Raw genomic sequence first — 19,457 nt, 5'->3', positions numbered from 1 at the left:
CCCAGAGGAGAGGAGGAAAGCTCGCTGGTGTCTCTGCTTGCAGGAGCTGCTAGCCCCTCACTGGGCAGGTTCCAGGTGGGCCTTCCTCCTCTGCACCGCCTGTGGCCCATCCCTCACCCTGCACTGCCCGGGGAAGACCCAGCAGAGGCAATTATTTCGGCTAGTCCAGGACAGAAACGCAGGTGCTACCACTCGCTATAAACTTTTCAGTTTTGGTTGGGGCTGGGGGGCGACTTTGTGGTGGATTGTTCTAGAAGTGGCAGCAAGAGCTCCTGGCCCGGCCGTTGGGGCCTAAGCCACCACCCTAAGCTCCTTAGGGTCTTATTCCTCCAAACAGCACTCTGGGGACAGTTCTGTGTATTATGGGTTGGGGAAGTGTCACAGCAAAATGTGACTTCTGTTGCGCTCCTTTTCTTTTTCTTGGCTGCACCAAGGTGGGTGAGCATCACTTTGTAGTGACGGATGTGTCGGAGCCCTTCCCATTAGTAAAGTGCTCCCTCTTATCGCAGCCTCATTGATAGCAGCTTCTGATCCTGTGATCAGGTCAGCTTCAGGGATAAAACACAGACAGGAATTTTGCCGTCAAAGTTATTTCCAAAGGCCATGGAAAGTCAGTCATTAGATAAGATCAAGAACTTAGTGCTAAATATAAACTCTTTCTTAGCACTTGCAAATAATACCACCAAAATTTAATCCTACCCTGAGGCTCCCCATGGGAACTCTGCTCTTCCCTAAATATTCTGTTCTCTAAGGATATCATTTGAGGTGAAATTTACTTCATTGAATCTTAAATTATTGATTTTGCATGTCCCACTTTTTTTTTTTTTTTTTTTGGAGGGGGACCCTGGGTAAAGTGCCAACAGAAAACGTCCATTTTCAGCTCTGTGAACTTTGACTCACAGAATCTACTGCAATTAAGCAACATCTCAGGGTAGCCTTCCAAACTGGGGAGTGTGTCCAGTCATTGGTGGGTTTGGCTTAGGTGATGCTTTTTGCTGGGGTTGTATGTTTTGAACACGTGCCCAGAGCTTTTAAAAGGAGCAATGGGAACATCTGTATTCACAGAATTAAAAGCAAGAGAGCAGGCATTGTCAACACTAATGATGGACCTAGCAACATGTGGACGTGTTTTGAGAGTTTCAAGGGTATAAGTAAGACAAACTAGAAGGAAACAAGTGGTTTCAAAGGGAGTAGTTGCCTTTTCTTCTTAGCAAGCAGGAAATGGAAAGTGTAAAGCTCTTCTACCCTTTCAGATACCCAAAGATAGGGCAAACTGCCTCGTGTCTCCTTTTCCCAATATCTGAGCCAGCTCGTCATTTCTAGCAGGGCATATCTGAGTCAGAGAGCATGGTGTGGGTATATCCTGCTCTCTCCGGCCCATACAGCTTTCCTCAGAGTGAAAAGGACCCAGCATGTCATGGGGCTGCTGAGCCCCAGAGAGAAAGTAAGAGACCAAATGTGTGTGGGTAGGGGGTGAGGGGGTGTTCATGTTGATGTCTTATGACCCTCAGGGCTTTCTATTGCCCAAGAGAAAAGAGCCAAACTCTTTGGAATCTTTCTTTTTCTGACAGACAAATTTCCCAGAAACTGTAACCATAATAGCTGGAGGGTTGTTAAACAAGAGAGTATAACTAAGGTTGGGATGGTGAACCAAAGGAATTTGGAAAGTTTGAGAATCAAGAAGATTGGGGTGGTTGACACACATTTTCTTTTCCTTTAATTTTTGAGGATTTTCTTCCCTCTTGCATCTTCATTTCCAATCAAGTGTATTTTATTCCAGACCTAAAAATCAAAATCCTCTTCTCTCCAGTCTGTGTGTGGATTAGGCGTAATTATAAGATACAAGTAACATTGTCTCCTCTCTTAAAATGCATTTTTTATTCTAAAGAAGGTTTACTGAGGGGTCTATTTTACTTTTTTATTCCCCCCAGTTCTATATGAGGTGGTATTTGCAAGGTAGTATTATGCAGATCTAATATAATATAAGAGGGGTGGCTAGCTGAGAATATATCTTTTACTTTTGAGTTAGAAAGCTGACGGAGAAAGACACACACCAACACAAATAGCTCACAGCCATTCTCTTCCTGAGTCTAACAGCTAGAACTAGTGGGTTCCCAAGTATCAGGCTGAAGCCAATAGAAATGTCCCAGCAGGCCACTGGGTTTGCACTCCCATGTCCAGCAATTTTCATGTAATTACAGCTGCCTGCTGAAGGAGGCCTGTGGTCTCCATAGTTTGTTAAGACCTTAGTTGTGGCCAGAAGGGGAGTAGGTAGGATTCAGATCCTGCCACAAACGCCAGAAGCTAGGAGCTTCCTTCACAGCAAGGGCAACTGTTAGAATAAGCCAGCTGTGCAAAGCAGAATTAAAAAGCTTGTAGATTTAGGTAAAATAGTGCCACCTGTGATTTTTTCCCCCTTTTGAAAAGTATGGAAGAAAAAAGGCAAATCTGAGAAAAAGAGAGCTAGCCTCTTAACAACTGCCAGAATCGGCTCAGCTGTACTGGGTTATTTTCCTAGGAACAATACAAATCAATGAATTTGAATGGAGTGATCACTGTGGTTTTCAGAAGTACCTGAGAAGCTTGCCAAAAATTCTGGCTCCCCAGAACTAGCCCAGAGGTTCTGATTCACAGTGTCTAGGATCCATTCACGGGTCTGGGTCATGTGGAAAGTGGGTGTTTTACCATCCACAGAATTATTAGGAGTCTTAAAAGAGACAGGTGTCTTAAAGTTCTCTGTGAACTGCAAAATGCCACGTGAATGGTGATATTGAATGATGTAGTATGGAGAGTGTTCCTTGTACTTGCCAGGCACTGGGCTAGGAACTCTTAGAGAAATAAAAATGATCTGTTCTAGTTGCGTAGTTTGCATAGTTGATCGTTTTCTACTGCTAGAGTTTACGGAGAAAACTTCCCTCTCAAGAACATGAATTCCTTAAGCAAAACAATGTGAGCACCATCTTTCTCTCTCAAAGGTAGTAGTTTTGTTATTTTTTGATTGAACTGAAAATAACACATGAACATGGAGGCTCAATTCCAAATGTTTTCGGGGATGGGAGTCAATCTTTCTGATCTTTTCTTTGTTTTAATCACAGATTTATCAGGGGGCAGTGTGGCTGGAATTTCAGTTAGTTGATGGCATTTCTTCCTCTTTTAATTGAACTGCGGGGGATGAAAATCATTAGGGACTGTTTGTATTGTGTTTGGATGAAAGGGTTTTCCTTAATATGTGAGCCTTGGTCGTAGCACACATTCTTCGAATCCCTTAATAGTGCATAGTTGACATACCTCACACCACTGGAGGCCTGAATGAGTGAGCAGTGGGGATGAATGGGCATACATAAAAACCAAGTAAAAAGAAATGCTAAAAATACTACGCTAGTATACGAAATTCGAAATTTGGGCTGTGTTTCATTTGTAGTGACTACTAAAAATGGAATCCAGTCAACAGGTCATTTCCTTTTCACTTATGAAACAAAAGTGATTTCACAAAGAATCCTAAGTTGGAAAATACTTTGGAAATAATCTAGTCTAGTGATTTTCAAGTCATGCTTCCTAGAGCTGTAAAGCAAGGTTACTTCACCTTGGCTAAACATTTGAATCACTTAGGAAGCTTCTTTAAAAAATATTCTAGACCCTCACTCCCAAAGAATCCCATTCAGCTCATATGTGTAGTCCCTGGGCATATGTTTTTAAAAGTTTTCCAGATGATTCTAACATACAGCCAAGGTTGTGAACCTCCATTCTAGGGATTTGGCAGTCCAAACATATGGGCTTGTGGGCTTGTGATCGGATAAATGCAAGTATACTCCCTAGGGACAGTGGAATAGAATTTATTAAATGAGGAAAATTGGGATATGCTCATGCCCCCACAGAATTCCCATTAATATTAAAGAAAACACTAGACTTTGGAAAGTTCGGTTAAACAGCATTTTATCATATCTTTCTTGTACAGGACATTCTGCAGATGTACAAAGTACACACAGAAGATTAAGACCCAGTCTTTCTCTTAAAGATTTTACAATCTTGCAATCTGGAAATATATATGGGATTTGGCCCATGGCAGAGGCACAGAGGACTGAGGGAAACAAGAATAGATATAACTTTAATAAAAGGCAAGTGTATTACGGCCGGCACGAGAAGGACTGAATCACAGACAAAACATTTTAGATTGCAGCATTTGTTTTAATTTCTCATCTCTTCTTTCCCCAGCTTGGAACAGATCAAACTGAGCAGTTTTGACATCCAGACTCTTAGAACAGCATGAGTATAAGAAGGAAAAGCAAAGCCTGTATATCTTTTCCTTCTTACCTCCACTTGGTACAAGGTAGGATATTTCCTACAGTCTGAGACTCACTAGGTAGGAGTTCCCTCTGATAGAAAAAAGTAAAAAGTATGGGTGCCCAGTGCTCTGTTTAGGACTGCTTCTAGATATCTGACCCTGGTTTGTTTGCCAAGGGGAAGGCAGAGAAAACACATGCTTGAATTGATTTGTTTTTGTGCTTCTTGAGGTCAAAGATTGTTAATAGCCCCACGTTATATCATCCATTGATTCATTCAGCAGACTTCTTTTGAGATCTGCTTCTAGTCCAGGTTCTGTGCTTACTGGTGGTGATATAAACAGTGAGGACAAGCTCAGAGCTTATTAGGGCACAAATATACACAATAAAAATATAGGCAGATATGAAATAAGAAAAAGAAATAATGGGAGAACAGAGGCAGAGCAAATTCCATCTTACTTAGTGGCTGCAATAAGCTTTGTAAAGAAAGTAATATTTCACAAAAAAGGGTCGATTGACAACCAACTCGTGTCCTCTTTCTCTCTTCTTATCTCCATCCCTCCCTTCCTTTACTTCAGATACTTATTGGAGTATCTATAGTGTTTAAAGCACTATGATGAGAGTTTTTGGCTCAAATCAGACACTAATCTGCTCTCACATGGCTGAGAGGGAACATTCGCTAAATATGCACACCCTGTAGAAACTGTTAAGTGGCATAAGTGAAGTTAAAGATAAGTAAAGATGTGTAAGACAAAGTTTCAAAAGCAACTGAAAAATCATAGCCGTGATGCTTTTGTTCCATTCGCCGCTTTGAACACTGCTCCTGACTGTGTGTGGAAGAACCCGCAGCTCCACGTGGGGAACTTGCGGCATCCGGTAAGCAAGGCGAGGTCTTGTGACAGGTCCCTGTCCGGATACCGGGACCGTTTCTGCACTGGTCATTTATAAGCCCCAGCCTATGAAGAGGTAGATTGGCTGTTAACACGAAATCAACTTACGCTATTTCACGTCTGAGTTTCTGAAAATCATTTTCTGAAACCCTGTTTGAAGGACCCTTTAGAAATAAAGTTGCAGCTTCGTATGGCTTTCTTGCTAAAAATGTGAAAACTGGACTTGATGGGTGGACACAAAAGTCTTACAAGCTTTGAAAAACTGCTGTGCTTCGGGTTTTGCCCTCACTTTTTAATGTTTTTCCTCCCTCTCTCTTCCTAACCATTGAGTCTTGATGCACATTCTTTCATTAAGGAGATTCAGCACCCTCTCCAGTAGTTGTGAGTCATTAACATCCTGCAGCATGGCCAGCCTCATGCAATAAAATCTAAACAAATGCTGCTTTACATTTCTATCATTCTTTTCCCAACCCCATCATTCTCTCCAACAATATAAACTTTGGCTGGCCATGGAACCAATAACAGTGTAGCTTAGAATTTAACTTCATTTCCAGGTTATATCCCATGACATTCACCTTCTGTAGACAGTGAAACCAAGTTTTTCCTCTTTTAAAGACTCTTGCTATCTCTCCCAAGAAATATCTGTGATTCATTTCTACCATGTGCCCCATTCTTTTGCTATTCAGCAAAATGGAGACTGCTTCATCAGTTTCTGGTCTCTGTAGATTTCCCCTTTATTGAGTGATTAATTACTAGCTTTCTGGTGACTTCTTAATCTTTTTCTGTATTTTAAAATATTCCTTCATTTCAAAATCCTCTAGTGTAAGATACAAACTCTAAATGGAATATAAGTAAGTGCAATTACTTTCTTCTTTATTCAGCTTTGCCTTTACTACCAAAGGCACCATTTGGAAAATGTATTAAAGAATCATAAAAGTTTAAAACTTAAAAATAAACACTAGGCAGTCAGTTTTGTCAATGAAAACATTAGCATCTAAAGGTTAACGTGCCAAAAAAAGTGCTTATTCCTTACATTACTAACAGAGTGCCCATTTGTATTAGCCATACTTGTATTTTTAAAAGATGCTGCAAATATATAAAGATTGGTGGCCTTTGAATATTTAAACACAATAGATTTAAGGCAACAAAACCAAAACACACTTTTATTGTTAGGGAATACTGAAACCCACGGCTTAATGTATGAGTTAATGGGACTTCTTGATAAATCACCTGTTAAATTTTAGCTGACAGCTTGTCATATATTAATTATAAATAATTGTAATATATGGCTATCATCATGCATGCAACAAAAAAAAAAAAAAAGAAGAAAGGAAGAAAGGTAATTAGAGTATATCCTTTGTTTTCCGTTTTCCCCCTTCATTTCTTGCTCACAAGAAAAAAATGACCCAATGTTTCACTTGGGTTGGGATAGTGCCAATGGTTAATGGAATGCCCCACTCTACTAAAGAATTTAATGGGAATATCCATTTGTCACAGTCGCATGCTGTAATCTCCAGTAGCAGAGCCAATGGAAAATAGCATCGTACCATAACGTCCTCTACACACTGCAGGTGAGGGTGAAATGCAGCAGCCAAACTGAGCAGAGGCAGGGGAGAGGGCCTGGCTTTTCTAAGCCTTTCTTTAGAGAAAGATGCGGATTTCTTTTCTTTAAGAGAACATCGCTGCCTGGCAGCAACAAGAAATGCTGCCCTGGAGAAAAAGAAAGTGCCTTTCTTTCATATGGAGAAAAATGTGACTGTTTGCATAGCCCGTCTCAAAATTTCTAACTACCTCTTAGTCTACTGGAAACCCCTCTGTTTGTAAAGAGACTTTGATTTGTGGAATCAGAAAGATCAAGATTAGACTCTCATTTCAATCACCAACTAGTTCTGTGTAGGAGCTTCCAAATCTGAAAATGGGAATAACAGCATCTAAATGTGTGCAATGTTCCTTCCAGAATGCATAGGACTATATGAATAAAAAAAAATTAGCATGGCATCTAAGTTACTGTCTTCCTTTCTTATTCACAATTTAGATGGAATTACGGGGTAGTCTGATTACTTTATATGTGTAGATCCTGTGTTCTCAAATGATTCAAACTATTGTTTAGTGAGTATAATTAATATCTGTTTGTTTAATCTCTCTCACGTGTTAGTTCTGTGTCTGGAACAAGCGGTAAGCTACTGAAAAATGTTGTATGAATTAAATTTGAGAAGCTGTCTCAAACATTTTAACCCTTGTAGAGATGAATGGTTATTTGAAGATTAAAAACATTAAACATTTTTCCATTTGTGCATTTAGCAGCAAATTAATGAAGTATATTGGATATAACTATCATCTATAGGAAGAGGTCTCAGATATTCGTTTCACTACCTTATGAAACTCTTCACTATCTTCAAAACATGTCACTTGAATCTATGTTATGTGTCTCCCTTCTAACTGAATTAAAAAAAAAAAAAGCTCTTACAAAAAAAAATATCAACAGGTATTCGATTCCTCGGTTAATAATGTGTAGTCAGAATAGAAATAAAAAAACACATAATTGAAATCTAACCAATATAGGTTTAAAATCCTAGCTTGGCCACTTGCTAACTCTGCCAGCGTGGCCAAATTATCCTCTCGGTTCCTGTTTTCTCACTTGTACAATGGAGCTAATTATACTTAACTAGCAAGGCAGTTGTTAAGACTGGAGGCAAGGTAACAGCTTTGAAACTTTTAATCGCTAGCCACATGGTCAAAACATAAGTTTTACAGAACAATGTTCAGTATATATAATGCGCTCTTCTTTCTTTTCTTTCCTACTTTCATTGCTTTTGCTCAGAAAATTGTTCCTGACCCACTGGATTTGTGATCCACAAAAGGTCATGATGAGCCTTTAGAAAACAATGGGATAGCATGATGTTTAGTACATAATACAAGAGTAACAAATGATTACTATCATTGCCTTATGATTATTTTTAGTCTTTTTAGCATGTTTCATTATAGATGAGAATAAAATCTTTCAAGTACTTCTAGGAACTAACTCCCTTGGATGGGGTCCAAAGTAGACTCATACTCATTGTATGCTGAATTATGCACTAGAGGGGGTTGTGCTCTAGCAAAGTTCCTGTGTGCTATTCATAACAGAATGCTAGAGCGGAAAGGAACTGAGAGAATGTCTAGTCCTATTTCTTCATTTTTCTTCATTTAAGTATAGTTTTAAAATATTCTCTATTTCATGCTCATTGATACACGGGAAAAAGAATCGATTTGATCTAGACCTGGGTGGAAGATGTGGGGCGGGGGCCGGGGGGGCAGGGTGACATTGGGTCATGATATCTGGGTTTTGGATCTGCTTCTGCCACTAGATAGTTTGGTTACCTTAAACTCTCAGGGGCTCAGTTTCCTTACCTGTAAAATTGGGTGATTTCAACAGATGATTAGCCCACCTCTGATGTTCTTTGACTTCAGATCTCCAAATAGTAAACATTCCCCGAGATTATATGAGATGCTGCAGTGTTACTTTGTTACAAATCTACTGACTGTATTAATATTTGTATATGGGCTCCCATGTCCTCTGTCTCCTTGATCCCCTCATCCTCATGCCCTGAATAATACTGGATCTTATATAATAATAGCTCAGACTCAATAGTCGCCGTCTCCCACTGCTACTTCTTTCTCTAAGACGTTTGGTCATGGTGGAAGATGAGCATCTAGGACTTCATGGTGTCAGAGTCCTTGGGCTAATCTCACTTACTGATAGTTTTCTCTTTCTCATCTTCTTTCTGGATCCCTTTGCTTACCTGTTTGCTGCTCACGTTGGTAAAGATCATTGCTACCTTCTCCAGTAGTCTAACTTGCTACCAGTGGAGTAGGTTATTTCCTTGATTACACTCCCAGACGGCAGTCGGATTTCTCAGCCGGGATCTTTCAAAATCAGGTCAGACCTGGTCAGACCTCCTCAAATGCGGCAGATGGATATGCGTGTCTCCACCAAATGCAATATAAAAGGATCACTAGGGTTTGACAAACTTCCCGTTTGTTCTTCTGACATCCAACATCCACTGGGCTCTCCAGTTTATGGAGGAGAATGTGGCAATGGGAAAGCCAAGTCAGTTTACACCCTGACTTTATACCCTGGGGGAGAATCACCTGTATGGGGAGGCTCAGATTTCTGAATTCATCCTTAGGCCACAGGGGCAAGGGGTCCCTCATACCTGTTCAGTCTTTCAGTTCCTCATGTCATCCGAAAGAAAGACTGGAGGGTAAACCTGGCTCTGGGGGTTGCACAGATACAAATTTCTTCTTTTTACTATAAGGCCAACCATAAAGAACAAAAGTGCAAGGAAGAGTCATGCCAGAATGATCCCCTCTCCCATTCCAATTGCTGGAAAACTAAACTTAATTTAGCAAGACTCCTTGCAAAAATATGTGGCTTCTTTTTGGAGCACAAAAGGGGCAGAAGATTACTGACCAGTCCTTCAGTGTTGTTCAGGAAGACAGCATGCAGGTGGTGGAAACCAATGGGCAGCCTGAGACAACGGTGGGGATGCTAGATCATTGGTGGCAACCTAAGAGGTCTGCTTACCTTTGCCCTTTCAAAAACACACACACCTAGTGTGTGTGTGTGTGTGTGTGTGTGTGCTGGTCTGAGTTTAGAATGAGCAAGGAAGGTGGCTGGAGGCCCTGCCTTTACTTTATTTAACCTTTCTGACCAAGTTTCTAATAAAACGTCTAATAGAATGTAGGCCAGTTGCCAATGGTGGCTTCCAGCTGCTGACTTTTCCCACATGCCAGAGATCCCGGGAGGAGGAGCGAGGAAGGTTCAGATGTGCCTGTTAGCCAAGAGTGCAACCGGCGTGTGCTGTGGTGGAAGCGTTCAACCGAGTGCACGTCTAGGGCGCGGGTTTACGGGGTTCCTCAGAGAAGCGGGGAGCAGTGAATTTCCAACATCCTAAAAGCAAGTAGCACGGAAGCAAAACGAGAGTTGTCCCCGCAAGATGGACTCGATACTTCCTCTCTTCCTCTCTGACTCCAAAGTAGATCCCACGAGCATCCCCGAGTAAGAGGCCAAGGTGAACTGGGGCGGACGCGGGCGGGCTCATCAGCGCGCGCTCCTTGTGTTCTGAGAAGCGCTTTGGGGGGCGTGGGGTGGGGGTGGGGGGCGCGATCTGCATCTTCTCCCTCCGGTGTGCGGGGGGCAGCTCTTAGGGGATGAGTGAATTTGTTGGAGGGGGTCTTTTCTGGCCTGGCGGATGGATGCCGGGGGAGTGACGTCACCCCGCCCCCTCCTGTGTGTGTGTGTGTGTGTGTGTGTGTGTGTGTGTGCGCGCGCCGCCTGTGCGCGGGGCGCCTCCGTCACCCACGGCCCCGCCCGCCCCTCCTGCGCCCGCGCCTCGGCCCGTCGGTGGGTCGGCGGCGCGGGCTCGGGGCTTGTCGGCGGCCGCGGGCCCCGCTGTCCTGCCCGCGCCCGGCCGCCGGGGCGCCCCGCACCGCACCGCACCGCCCGCACCGCGCCGCACCCGCACCCGCACCCGCACCCGCACCCACTCCCGCGCCGCCAACGCGCACACGCTCTGCTCGCGCTGGGGCAGCGATTCCGGGGGATCCCCAGCGCGGTTCCGAGGATTTTAGAAATCTCCCAGACGGGGAAACAAAGGGAGAAGCTTTTCCAGTCACTTTCCCGAGCTTTCCCATTTCATTTCCCCACCGAGGCCCCTGGCCCGCAGCACCGCCGCCGGGTCGCGCCAGGTCCACGGGCCGCCCCCCCCCCCCCCCGGGCTCCGGACCGCGCTCGGGCCGCTCCCCAGGCTGCGCCGCGCCCCCTCGGCCCCGCTTCGCCCCGTTCCCCGACGGCCTCAGGTCCTGGTTACCTCTCGCGTGCGCTTCACTTTTGGGGGGAAGAAGACAAGGAGGGGAGGGAGGCGCCGAGGGGGGCAGCCGAGTTGCTATTTGTGGCCAAAGAACCGTCTTTAAAAGCAGCAGCAGCGGCAGCAGCAGGAGGGCAGGAGAGAAGCGGAGGGAGGCGAGGAGAGCCGGCCCGGACCCCGGACCCCGGACCCGGACCCCGGACCCCGGACCCCGAGCCGCGCGCCGCGAGCCGCGCGAGGAGGAGGAGGAGGAGGAGGAGGAGGAGGAGGAGGAGGAGGGCAGGAGGAGGAGGGAGAGCGGACCCCCCGGCGGCGCAGCCTGCGAGGCGAGCGCGGGGCGAGCAGGAGCAGCGGGAGGAGGAGGAGGAAGCGCCGCGGCAGCCTCCGGCTCAGAAGGGCCAGGAGGACGGCCCGGGAGGAGGAGGAGGAGGAGGAGGCGGAGGAGGAGGAGGAGGAGGAGGAGGAGGAGGAGAAGGGGGCAGGGGTGGAGGGAGGGCGGGGGGACGCGCTCCTCTGGATGCTGGATTTCGGGGTTTTGGACTCACTCGCTGACTCTCCCGCACTTCCTCGAGCCGGACTGGGCTGGCCGCGCGAGCGCCGGGCGGCGGCGGCCGGGGGGACTCGGGCGGCGGCCGCGGCTCCGCGGGAGTAAGGCGGCCGCGCACGAAGGCGGCGGGCAGGCGGGCTGCGCGGCCGTGGCGGGGCGCGAGGGCGCCGGGAAAGTGCTGCTGGCGGCGCGGGAGGCGGTGGCGGTGGCGGCGGCGGTGGCGGCAGCTGCCCGGAGCCAGCATGACCAGGTGAGTCCCCGAGTGCCCCGGTCCGCCCCCCGTGCGCTGCCCTGCCCTGCCCTGCCCTGCCCTGCCCTGCCGTGCCCTGCCGCGCCCCGGGCTTGCCCGGCCCCGGCCCGCCCCGCAGCCCGCGCCCCCCGGGCCGGAGCTCCCCGCGCCCGCGAGCCCGGCCCCGGCCCCGGCCCCGGCCCCGGCCCCGGCCCCGGCCGGGCCCCGAGCGCACAGTGGCTCTTCTGAACCTTCCCGGGCGCAGGTCCTCCTCCGAGCGGCTCGCTGGGCGCCGGAAACCTCACACCGAGGACAGTGGCCACTGTAGAGAACGAGGGCGTTTGTGCGACCCCCGCGCTCTCCTCCTGGGGTGGGCAGGGTCCTGGGGAGAGGCAGGAGCTGTGGGGCGACCCGACCCGACCCGACCCGACCCGACCCGACGATGCTGCTGCCCCTGCTCCTCTCCCTGTCTGTCTGTCTGTCCATCCATCCTCTCCCTTTTTCTTTTAAGAGGCAGTGATCACTGTTTTAAGGAGGGCTGGTTATGGTGAGGGGGCGAATTCTTTTTCTTTCTTTCCCCCGAACTAGTGGGGGGAAGGAGAAATAGCAGGAATCAAAGTCTACCCGGCTGCCATAGAGGAGGGGGATTGTTTTGGAGACCTCTCCACGGCGGCATCAAAGATCCCGGGTCCTAGCTTGTGGGTATCTGCTGTTCTTACTCCTCCCGCGGGGTAAGGAACGCAGAATTGATAAGGAAAAATACAAGTTGTAGGAAACAATTTAAAAGGAAAGCCGCAGCAAACCAAAGGTTCTTTGCTTTTCTATCGATTTATTGTAGCTTTTCTGTAGCCATGGAGAAAACTTGCATTGTTTATCTATGAGGTTGATTTTCATTCAGCAGCATTAGCAAATGAAGTCAGTTTTCTTAGGCTTAAAAAGAATCTTGAACACTAAGTGTGAGCTTGGCTTTCATTAATTGAGTGTTCCAGGATTCTGAATAGGAGTTCAGTTCTTCAAAACCCGGGACTATCACATCTACTTGTATTGTTTCCAGCTCGCCTCCCAGCACATGACTTGCCGAATGTCTCTGTTTTCTAAAATTCTTTGAGTGATCCCCCAAGACCAAGCTACAGTTTGTGCCTTAAGCACTCAGGAAGATTCCCGAGAGATCACTCCTCTTGTATTTTCTCTTAAAGTTTTATTTTTCCAATTTTCTTTTAGATGCCTATAGACACAGTGGCAGTGACTTACCAGAGCTTACTTTAGCACACTCATGTTGAGCCTCCCAGAGACTAGTAACTGCTTGTGGCTGGAGAGATAGATTCGCTGTTGGACTTCCAGAGCTACAGACTTGGACTGTTCCCTTTGATGCGTTCTGTAATAACACACATATGGAGAGTTAGACCAACCATTTGATACTTTTGACTATTTTGGCTATTGTCTGTTTGAAAGTGTGCACATCCACTACTCAACTTGAGTGAAACCAAGGTGGTGTGCCAAGACTTGAAATATTCGGATTTAAAAGAATATTTAGATGATACCCACCAAAAGATTATGCTATATTGCTAATATGATGACATCCAGGACAATACTTGGCAGATATTGTACTTATTTTGAAAGCATATTCTGTTATGCGCCACGAATAGATATTATTTTATTGACTTAGCAAAGAGAATACATTTTCAATGCTAGATGTCCGAATTCTTGAAATAGACACCCTAAATGGACATAGGAAGAAAATTTCTCTACCTCCCACCTCCCATAATTATGTACTGTACTTTGCTTTTCAATGGAGCTAGCAATTCTGTGACAGATTTTTAAAATTCACCCTCATGCTATCAGCTATTATTGTACTTTCAAAGTGTGAAATTGACAAGCTGGTCAGTTTCATGAATTCAGCTGTCAGATTGTGTCCAGTTAAAAATTGCTAAAAGCTGTAAATGTGCCTGCCTGGAATTTTCTTTTGTAAAGGAAAGACAGCAAGAGGATGAGGATTAAGGGGTGTTATTAATTGTACATCTTTTAAAATAGATGCACTCCAATGTGCGTTTTGTCACAGACTGTTGTTGGGAAATCTGTGTCGATTTCTACAATTTCAAAAGTGGCCTTCACTTTGCATCAATATTTCATTTGAAATAGTGAGCACTTTACTCAGAAATTATCTGTTCTTAAAGCCCTCCGTACAATAAGTGTAATAGGAATAAAATTCAAAGGGGAAAATTATCTCTCAAATATATTTTAATATATTTGAGTAATATATCACTTTCGTAATGACATTAAAGAGAGTGAATGTTAACTATTTTATTGTGGAGGTTATGTAACACAAATTCTTCCTGGACCAGTGCAGGGGTAGTTACCAAAGTAATGAAATGTGATGATATACTTTAATATATATGTATTTTGGTAGATAACCATGAAAGTAAAACTGATTAAAGCATTAAATACAATGATTTGGTTTGCCTTTTAAGAATGACATTTATGTAAAGCCAGAATATCTCCCAAGTGGAGAACTGAGAATTGGAATCCCCTCATCTGCTGCTGTTCGCTGAGCCACTAGGGGCCTGTATTACTGTTCTTATATCCAGGAGATACCCTTGGATGGCAGATGCAAACCCTTCCTAGAGAGACATTAAAAAAAAAAAGAAGGAAAGAAAGAAAAGTAGGCAGCCCCCTAAGTTTTTGTTTTGTTTTTTAACCTATTAACTCATGTTCTAATCTTAGCCATAATCATTGATTGAAGAGTTTTTCAAGAACATTATTCACAGATCTTCTCTGAAACTATGGTGGTGTAAAGTTGTTTTTTTCATATAAAATGTGAAACAGGAGAAGTATTTGTGCAAATTCATATGTGATCCCAGTGTATGTCAAGGATAAACAAGTAGGAACGTTAATACATTTTTTTATTGGACTGATAAGGATGTTATTTGCATAGCGTAGGGTTAAAAGATAAATGAAGCAGCATTACTTTAAGGAAAGTGTAGTCATAGATTGATGGTGTGATTAAACTCGCTTTGTAAGTGCTGTGCAAGTTAGTATGGAAGGAGAATCTGAGGCTCTGAGTCCAGTTTAGTCAGCACTTGAGGGTCCTGGACTGAAGATTCACTATACATTTTTAAGTGTCAGTTTCACAAATTTGGAATCGACCAGCCGTGGCAATCTTGATAGACATTAGGCAATAAGGTCAAGTATACTTACACTGTTCTTTTGTTGATTTTCACTTTTTCAAACTGACAAGGGTGACTGTTGGTAAAACAGCACTCTACCAGTATTTGCATATTGGATTTCCTTCAGACCAAGCTTGATTTATCAAGCCATTAAACAATTCTATTTTTAAAAAGATTCTATGGGTAAATAAGAAATCATTAACACAATCACATATGAAAAGTGCCATTTCAGGCAGGATCATTTCTCAAGGTGATTTTGCTTTAAAACTACCCTCCTTCCATTTCAGCTGTGTATTTGTGGGTAGTCTGAGAGTTGAGGTATGTGTGTGCTCCAACTTGTAATCCCGAGAGCCTGGAACTTTCAGAGTCACATCTTTAAATCTATGCACTTAACCTTTGCTCATGGGTACTCTTTTCATTCCCCCCAAAGTTTCTGGTTATCTCACAAATGAACTTTACCTTTGACATAGTGTGCCCAACTTAGTGGCCACAAAATACACCTTTAGGATTAGTATTACAAGATATATGAAGTGCTAAATATACAGATGTAAGTATTCAGTTTTCCAGAGTACTCAAAGAATGTATTGTGTGTGTGTGTGTGTGTGTGTGTGTGTGTTTCTATTTCCTTAAAGGGACAGGAGTTTTGGTTGAAAAGTTTAGTGTGAGAAAATAAGGTATATTTTAAGCCAAGCCTATCTGGGTGCCTCATTGCCTTATGGAGTTATTTACCTTTTCTTTATACTGTTTGGTTTCTTTGAAAAATTCTTTTTGAAAAGCTACTTGCTTGTGATGTCACAAGGGCAACTTGCAGCCTGAAGCAAAGTCAATGTTTAAAAACATTTCTTTTTATATTATTAATGATTTGCCAAGACATAGCAAAGAGAGGTGTTTTTCTCTGTGTGCGCCATAAGATTGAGGATTCCCGTATAACACATCAACTAAGAAATCTGATAACGTGGAAGAAGATTGTTTAGAAGGGATTTGTCGGTGAATTTTATTCCAACAAACATCACTTGTTTAAGCTTCTGTAATTTCATAGCACAGTGAAATTTCCAACAAAGGATTGGTTTATTTAGGGATATGTTTTTCTATATGGATAATCTCATTTGCTTCTAATTAGTAGCTGATAACATTTTTAAAATTTCATGCTTGGCTTGCATTTGTTTTGACAATTGAAGTGTCTAACTCCCCCACCCCCCCTTTTTTTTAAATGTGTTTCAGCTCTTCACAATTAAGCCCTTAGAAAAGATCGCTAAAGAATATATGGCTTGTGCTTCTTGATTGTTCATTATATGAAATTATAGCCTTAGATATAAAAGTTCAGCATTTTCTTTGCGTCATAAGCCTTGGGAAGGTCAAAGAGCAAATGCTTATATGTTACAACAGTCTCTGACCTAATGCAACCTAAATAACAAAGTCATGACAATGGTGCTAGACTGAAGCACTAATGAAATAGAATTCTTTTAAAAAGTATGTCACAAAATTACATAGAAGTCCTCTGCCCTTCGTTTCCCCATTAATAAATCCCCCATTTGCTTTCATGTAATCAAATTTGTATTTTCTTCTCTTAACATTTTATTCATCAAATATTTTTAAGACTTAGACATTGAAGTAACTTAAGTATTATATCCACATATACTGCCATATTCCTAAAACAATGTGTTGTGTCGGGGGGGTGGGAAATGGCTAAAATCATGCCTGTAATGTCCTGCCTTCTCCCTCTCCAGGGAATCCATTCAGTATCTTTCTGTTCATTATTTTCTATTTGATGCTCTGATATATCTAATTGGATCATATCAATACTTGCCCGTTTGTCTATAGCTTTTTAAAAATTACATAAAAATAGAGCAACACTGAACTTTGTATTTACTTTTCAACCTTTACTGTCCCTCAAATCAAATCCCTTTGTGTCAGATAAGGAAATTAATGAAAGAACTGACAATTTGGAAAGCTAAGACCGCTGATTTTGTCTGTAAGCCAGCAGCTCAGGTGTGCCATCAGACCAGTAATATTGAGACAACTTAGATGATCCTTACTCCCCACCTGAAGCAAGCAGGCCCTGCTTTCCTTTGCAAACGACTGCTCTTAGGTGGCAGGCTCTTCCTCGGCTCCTTCAGCATATATGACAAAATATGAAAGCAAAAGCGGCCATCTGAGGCTAGGCTTTCTCCAAATTCTTTGGATTTTCACTGACCAGAAACCCCGTTTAACTTTGATACTCAGATAACAATATCAGGAGCATTGTGACCTTCACCACATTGCTATTTACTGGGTTTAAGCTCTGTAATTCTTGTCAGTTTCATGAAATTGATTGGATTTATAAATTCTTAATTGTCTTTTTTTTTTTTAACAGCCTTCAGGCTCTATTTCTTAATGTAGCACTAGCTAACTAAGTTGAGATTGTGAATTCCATTTAGAAAACAGCACTTCTCAGTATTGTTTTGGGATTAGGAGATATTGTACTTTCCAATATATAAAATGATCATCTGTAATCATTGGGTCACAAGTAATAAGAGCCTTCTCTTTTAAGCTTCAGTAAATCAACTCCTTTTATTAACAAAAAATTTTGTATTAGTACTGATTTTATAAATAATTGAAAACTCGCTCTTGTTAAATCTTATTTAATCCTGCTAGTTTATAGTGTATAGAAAGGTAATGCTAAAGATTGTAAAATCTCGACCGACTTCCTCCCTTCTTTGCTCCCTCCCTCTCTTCCTTTTCTTCTCCTTTTCCTCCTTCTCCTTCTTTTGCTGCAGTGAAAAGAATATAAATTTGATGCAAGAAGAACAGAATTTATACATTCGTCTTGTCACTTACTACCTGTGGAATCTTGGGGGAAGTTACGTAACATTTCAGTGTCTCAGTTTCACGATCTGCAAAGTGGAGAAAATAGCCATAGATGTAATGAAGTCCCGATTAGATAAGAAGAATTTGTCTTATTTTTCATTTAAAATAAATCCTGGTTATAAGAGTTATGTAAGAAACATGTTATATTCATTAATACTAGTTTCTGTGATAGGATTCTGCTATTTTTAGCTATCTGCTATAAATTATTGCTAACTGACCTAAAAATTAGGTGTGTTGGACATGGATGTTTTGTGTCTGTTATTCAATTTGCACTCTCTTGTGCAATGCTGTGATTACTACAGATGCTGGAACTACAGTTTCTTTTCAATAATTCTTTTCAGCATGTTTATTGAAATCTGTATACATCAGTATGTCATGGGACAGAAAGCATTTAAAGCAAAAACTAGCAATGATTTTACCTAAAATATGCAAAGAGAGCATTTTACTTGAAAATAAAAAATATATTAATGGAGTCTTAATGATATTTGACGTGGAGCTGTAGTCTGGGGGAAGAAATGTTTAGAAAAGCGTTTAATTACAACACTGAACCAAAAGAATTGCCTTTTTTTTTTTTTTCTTCAATGGTGGTGCATCTTAGAAAGCTCCTTAGCTCTTTGCCCAGTGCAGCTGTCCTTCCCTGAAAGATCAGGTTTCAAGAGCAATGATGGATGGTGGGTGCCTGTAGCCAGTTGTGGGGTTTGTTCTGAGGTCAAATGTATTGATGGAGGATAGGAATTTACTGCCTTCTGTCTCTCCCTAAGATCTGCCAGTACAGTTTCACAGAGAAAAAATTAGACTAGACACATCAAGTGCCAATCCGGTGTCCCATTATAGGTCAAAGAGACATTTGTTTTCAGTGGTTAAAATAATTTTTTCTTCCATTCCCCCTTCCTCATGTTCTGTCCCAACTGAAGGGACTTACTGAGAGTGTGCACTAATGCTTTCTTACTGCACAAGTAGGTGCTGGCCTCTGTAAAAAACAATTCAAACTACTTGTAGTAGTAACTTAACTGAAATATTATTAAAGAATTTTAAGTGAGAAAAAAAATATGTGTACCCCTTTTGATGTTTCCGGTTGAAATAGTTAAGTGTGTTTTTGAGGTACATGGTTTTATATCTTATTTTAAATGGATCTAGCCAAGATTATTTGGCTAGTTGGGAATAATAGTAGTCTATTGGAAACGACTTAAATATCCTGAATCCATTTAATGGCCAAGAAATAATTTTCCTTTTTTTTTTTTTTTTTCTGGCGGGGGCAGGGATGAGAAGGAATTGTAATGTTTTTAGAGGACTATATTTTGGGGAACATCTTCCATTGGAAATATCCCATGGGTGGTAGTTGTTCTCTCTAAGTTCTTTCTTTGGCACTTTTTTTCATCAACATTGTTTTCTCTTTATCTGGTGTTTTGGCCCTGTGTCTCCATCTTCACCCTAAACTCTTTTTTTTTTCCATTGGACCTATGGCCCTCTTCAGGCCACCTTTTATCCAGTCTCCTGTGATGTTCCTATCCACCTCTTCCGGAAGCAATAATTTTGCACATAGGTGACCTTCAAAATAAACTTCCTAACTTCTCAGTGGAGTTCCAGACCTGATTTCCTATCTGCCTGTTAGATGGTTGAGAAATAGAAGGCTCTCCTGCATCCCAAACTC

At 42.8% G+C, this 19,457-nt stretch overlaps 1 protein-coding gene across 38 annotated transcripts in view; it reads left to right on the top strand.

Moving 5' to 3' along the window:
• Nucleotides 1-19,457, top strand: part of PTPRD (protein tyrosine phosphatase receptor type D) — a 2,185,700-nt gene that overhangs the window by 1,666,237 nt on the left and 500,006 nt on the right. The window contains exon 1 of one of the 38 annotated variants that reach the window (XM_049116096.1): nt 10,206-10,224. The exons of 36 other annotated variants lie outside the window; for them this stretch is intronic. The gene's annotated coding sequence lies outside the window, so the exon portion shown is untranslated. Of the gene's footprint in view, nt 1-10,205; nt 10,225-11,688; nt 11,817-19,457 lie in introns of those variants that run through there. One more of the 38 variants, XM_049116095.1, reaches the window with a different exon arrangement.

The sequence above is a fragment of the Canis lupus genome, chromosome 11 (assembly GCF_003254725.2).
Source record: "Canis lupus dingo isolate Sandy chromosome 11, ASM325472v2, whole genome shotgun sequence".
Lineage (NCBI taxonomy): Eukaryota > Metazoa > Chordata > Mammalia > Carnivora > Canidae > Canis > Canis lupus.
Note: the sequence above shows the minus strand (reverse complement) of the source record. Positions and strands in the feature narration are given on the sequence as shown.